Source organism: Cyrtonyx montezumae, unplaced genomic scaffold (assembly GCF_038088225.1).
Source record: "Cyrtonyx montezumae isolate F1298 unplaced genomic scaffold, pur_monq_1.0 scaffold_7, whole genome shotgun sequence".
NCBI lineage: Eukaryota > Metazoa > Chordata > Aves > Galliformes > Odontophoridae > Cyrtonyx > Cyrtonyx montezumae.
The window spans coordinates 3,627,359-3,633,358 of record NW_027072078.1 but is presented as its reverse complement, the minus strand read 5'-3'; positions in this window follow the sequence as shown (position 1 = coordinate 3,633,358).

The window sequence follows — 6,000 nt, the reverse complement described above, 5'->3', positions numbered from 1 at the left end:
CTGCTGCATGGAGTGGAGTGCAGACGAAAGGCTGTTGTGCTTTAGAAGTGACACCGGGGTTCTGACACCTCATGCAAACAGACACACTGCATCACGGTGTGTGTGTGTGCTCTTCATCCACATGGGAGACTTGGCGGGGAATGGGGGCCAGTGAAAAGGGAAGGGGTCCTGGTGGCACCCAGCTCTTCCAGCAGGGCTGTCCTGTGCATCAGGTGATGCAACCAATTACAGAAGAAGCCTGATTTATTTTTTTGCATGAAGATCTAACTCCTGCAGACGAACAAAACAGAACAAAAAAAGCCATCTGTCCACATCTTTACCTTGGATTAGCAGGAGATATGCTGGTGCCCAGTCATGTTTTGAAGACCTGGCTCAGGTAGGGTTGGAGGCAGTGAGTTTTTCCTGCAGGTTTTTCCATAAGCCCACCAGGAACAGACCAGCATCAGCACATTGTGTCATTTTCTCTCCTGTATCTTTTCTGAGTGTGGCTGCGTGCTGCTCCTCACCTATGGGCAAGGCAGCAAACAAATCACATTTTCCAGTAACACACCATAATGGAAAGCAATGCCTGGCTTTCTGGAACTACAGACAACATTCTTGGATGGATATGTAGCTAATTCTTCCCAGGAATGATTTTCTTTCACAGTGTTTATTTAAAATACCATCAATATACATGCATTGTGATTTATTTATTTTTACTGATTACAACTAGGCTTCAGATGATGAATGCTGAATCCTTCAACCCTTCTCATTGTGACTGTTTCCATACACCACATTTCAATTAAGTATTTGTGCCATCTCCATGGCAGTTTTAATGCTGATAATCTCTTAAAAGTTGGTTCTGAATTTCCTTATGCTCAGTATTTTTCATTGCACATGCACTTTTTAATTAAATGCCAATTTGGTTGTGTGCTTCTGTTAAGTCACCTCAACAGATGCACTGTGCTGAACTAGATTTTTACTCAAAGGTGATGATGATTGTACAGAAAGAAAAATAGAGCTTTGTGCTTTCCCGTGTTGAAGCCTAGAGGGAGGCAGACTGGGCAGTGGCTCTGACTGCTGTGCCCTCAACTGTGACTGCTTCCCATGATCCCAGGAGGCTTAGAAGAAGCGATTCCCAAAGGGAAGAACCTCCTTTTCTGCCTTTAACTATGATCATGAGCGTACTCGGCTGGATGGAGTGATCTGAAAGCATTAAGCAAGGAGATTCTACTTAACACTAGATCTGACAGCTAGGAGATCCCCCACATGGTAACTTGTAAGCTAAATATACTTTGGCTGAAAAGCTGGATGCATGCTCCTGCAACAACTTCAGCCCACTCAGAACCCAACCTGGTGTGTAAAGACGTTTTCATATGCAAGCAATACTACTTAAAGCCAGCTATGTTCTCCCCTGCAAGAGCGGGAATTACGACTGTACTCACTTGTTGTATGCTCAAAAATGATCTGTGGGCCCTGGCTTGTGAAAACTGCAATATTTCTTCTGCTATGAGAAGAAAAAAAAAAAAGGATTACCAAAACTGTTGAGCGAAAATTGCACATCTGTGATGGAAATGTCAAAAAACACATATATATATTAGTTTACTCAGCCTACCTTCAGTTTTCTGTATTTTGTTTTGGATTTTCCACCATCAGATGGAATGGACTATAAGAAGCTTCACAGGTGTGGGCTTTGAATTACTTTTATGCTCCTGGGAGAGCGCAGTAGGTATGGAGCTGTACTAAATGATCTCTTCTGAATAGCACTATCACAGGAGACCTGGTCGTGCTGCCCTATGGAGATACTTGTATTACATTGCAATAAAACACATTCTTGTTGGATATTTATTAGAGGCAGATTTAGTCGACTGATCGTTATCTTCTGAACCACCTATGTACGTTGAAGAGTCAGAAAAGTGCTGTGGCAGTGAAGTATTTCTACAATTTATTATTATTATTTAATTTGAAGAGAAACACTGTAGTCCCCAGATAGATAGAGAACCTCAACTTCAAAGTAAGGATACATTTCACCATATTCCCAACCAGTGGTAAGGAATCAGTAGCCCTCAAAGCCTCATAAACATGTGCTTTAGTACAGTAACCAACACAGAGCCAGGAGCTGTCTCATCTGGTCAACATGCAGCGCTCAGGAGAATTGTGTGTGAAACGACATCCTTCTTGGGGCTTCAGGAACCTCATCTCAGTTCAGGGATTAGACAGTGGAAGTGTGAGGGCTCGTATACAGTAAGCTTTCCCTGGGTGCTGCAATCGCTCTTTTCAGAAAGCAGATGAAGATTGCATAGTAATTTTTAAGGTCTCATCAGTGAAATGCTAGAGGACCTTCCTTAGTGTCTGGTGTCCCAAACCATTACGCCTCTCCTCAGATTACCCTGAGGATTTGGCTGTAATTACTGGGAATGCATCTGAAGTACAGGAGTAGCATGAATTATATAGCAAGCAGGGTTGACATTAAGTTAAGCTTCTGGCATATGTGCTAGCACGCTTTAAACCAGTCTGGGTGCCTCCAAATGCAACGCACGGTGCCCAAGATCTTGTTTAAGAGAAGCTGAATTACCAACACTTACTCATACCAATATGAGCAAATGGCTCAGTAGCAAGAGTTATGGCTGTGCTATAAAACAAGAGCCAAGAACTTAAACATAGCATTTCCAGACTGCAATTCTCTGACACTTCAATATTTAAACAAAATATTACAAAAACCTGAAAGCAAAGGTTTGACATTTAAGTATAGGGCGTCAATATTGCACTATAGCTTTCATCAGGGATACGTGAAAATGAAAACCAAAACATGATGTAGACTTCACCTACATCACAAGCTGGAATGTACTGGACATAAAAGACTTTTGAAAAACAAAACAGCATGTTGGATAAGGGATAATATTTGTATTTAATTATTGCCCCAAATTCTCTAACTTAATAAAGGAAGCAAAAAAGTGGACATAAAGACTGTACAGTCTCCATTATAACAACACATAGAAGCTTGTACACACCCATGCTGCCTTCAGCTAAGACAGATTGGAGTTTGGTGATTTGACTTCTAATTATTTCTATCTTCACATCCCGCATGTGAGAAAATTGCCTTGCACTAGGAACAAACAAAACAGCACTGGGAAAATTAAAATTCCCTGCTCATCTCAATCAGTCAATACAACTGGCTTCAAGCACTCAGCAGAGGCTTGGCTAAATACTCTGGTAACAAATGTCGCTTCTTGGCTACAACTCACCAGCTGCTCCTTGCCTATCTGGCACCAAATTCAGTGACCTTTGCATTTGGTGACCAATTCTTGTTTTTACTCCAGGAAAACAGCCAGGAAGAAATGCATACTGTCCTCCGGGTGAATCTCTGCAAAGATAACGCACTGAAGAACCACCCGAGGATCCCAAACCTGCTAACAACGCAATCTGAAATGGTCAGACTTCAAACGAGGTCGCTCACAAGTCAGAGTGGGAAAAACCCAAGCAAAAAAGAAGCAATGAGGAAGCAGGGAAAGCACCAAAGAGAAAGCAAGCAGGTGTTCTGGCATAAAAAGGGTGGGAGGAAGTGAAGTACTCTGTGCTGAGCTGATTAGGATACAGCTGGCAGGAGAGGACTGGGGCAGGGAGAAATTTTAAGAGATTTTTTGGAAGCACCCAACAGTCCTGAATAATTTATATATTTTCTCTGGATAGATTCTTTTCAGTCTATGTTTGAGCTGACTGACAGAAAGCTTGGCCACGCTGGGGTTTAACGTGTGCTTTTTCGTCCTTTTTTCTTTAACAAATCAAGCAGGTAGAGAAGGGGAGCAGGAAAACAATGATTTTGGCATGTGCTAATCAGTATGAGACTCAGACTTCTGAAGGGAAAATGCACTGTGTGAGTAATAAGCAGTACATTACTTCAGAAGTACGGTAAGACAAAGTAATCATTCCTGTTATCTTCCTGTTACTTGTCCTCTAGTTTGTGCATTTTCTAACAAGATATCTCAGTTCTTGTCTCTGTTAGGGCAACATGGGTTTTTGTTTTCCTTGTTCCTGTGTCAAGGAGGATGCTTTTCAAATGTAGGTAACTTAGAGCACAAAGCAGCTCATCTGTGGAAACATCTAACAACACATAATATGGAAAACTATGTTAACTAAACTCAGTTTCCAAGAGCAGAAGAAATTATGACACAAAAAGCTGCTAATTACCAGGAACAGATGATCATTAGTTCCTTTAAGCTGCATAAATAACTCTGCGCTCATAAAACTAGAGTTCTAAGACAACACGGGTCACTCACACTTCTAAAATCAAAAATGACTTTGTCAACTCTCTCTTCTCTCTTTTAGTACAATTTATTCCTGTCTGTGCTACAGAAATACTCCCCATTCAGTACGTGGGGAGTCAAAATGTGCCATCTGTCCAATGTTCCTGAGAAACTTCAAAGGGAACAACGGCAGAAGATATGGAGGCTGCAGTTCTTGGAGACAGCAGTATCAGCATGGATGGGGTAACTTTTGTTATACATTACAGCGTGTAGGCCAGACTGTATCCATTATAGTCTGGTCTGCAGTAGAAAACCTGCACTCCACAGTTCTGTGCCCTGCAAAATCTGTGCAGCCATCTATGTACCCCTATATTCCTGACTGCTCATCCCAAATTTTTCTGTAAGTGGATTCAAACCTATTCGTACTTTGGTTTGCACTCATACTGTGGTTTTTGAGAAGCAATTGTCTCACACGCTTTCAGGTGAAGAAGCTGTGTGAAATTGAAACCAGACTGAAGTTCAGTAATTCCTCAAATAATGGATTTTGGATCAGGTAATTTTGTTGCAAGACTGGTATTCCAATGCTAGTGATGCTTTTAATAAAGTGCTTGGAAAAATGAAAAACGGCAGGGCTGCTGGTGCATTTCAGATCTGAAATTCTTATTTTTATGAAGGTAGCTCAAAGCTTTATTTCCAGAAACTTAGTACATCCTAGCGTGGGGTAAATAACTCCCAAGGATAGTACTCCGCAAAAAGATAGTATAGGGGACGGTATATTTTAAGTAGTTCTATATAAACAGTATACAAATAATACAAAAAGGAAGATGGCTTACCTTTAGGATGACTCACCTTTAGGATGACAAGGCTTACAGGAAACTCCACTTGGAAGGGATCTCCAAGAAGAGATCCTTCCCTGGTGGTGGTCAGCTCTTAAATGGGGTTTGGGAGAGGTGGACCAGGCTCCACCCCTTCCACTCACACAGGTATATCACCTTCACCTGTGGGCCATGGCTGACTTGGTGCTTATCTTAGCTGACCAATCAGTGGTTCAGGCCGTGATTCAGCAGTTCCCATACACCTAGGTCTCATCTACAGAAATGTCTGGAGACGTAGTAGAAGATTAAACACTGAATATGATTCAGATGTGTAAAGACAAAGTAAGCACTGCATCGAATAAGAAGATTAATTATGACTGCAGAATATCTCACAATCCAGTTTTGCTCTTCCTGAAATTAAAAAAATAATAATAATAATAAAATAAACCAAAGGAAAAGAAATTCCCAACCAATCAACAACCCCTTCTTCTGATTTAGTTTTCACATCGTTTAAATTACAAGGATCTTATGAGCATCGGCACAAATACTAGGAAAGAGGCAGGAATGCTCAGCAAGAAGCAGACTAGAATACCTATGTTGATAGGTTTTGTCAGGGAATCTTTTTTTGAAACTTCTACTCCATGTCTTAAATCACTCCTTTCTGTTACGTTTAAAACCCAGCAGGGTCACAGGGGCCCCTTAAACTTTACTGATTTGACATTCAGAAACACAAAGACCTGATGCTACATCTGTTTCACTGTATTTCATTCTCCAGTTGCATTACAGTTGACTGTTCTTACATTCCTAGCTGAGATTTGTTGAGGTATTTTTGAGACTTGTGTCTGAACTAATTATTACTGTGATTTTTCCTTACTGAGCTCACTCTTATCACACATCATTTCAGGAAAAGAAAAAAGCCCTTTTCTGATTTTGGAGCATACCTCCATAGCATGGCAAAACTT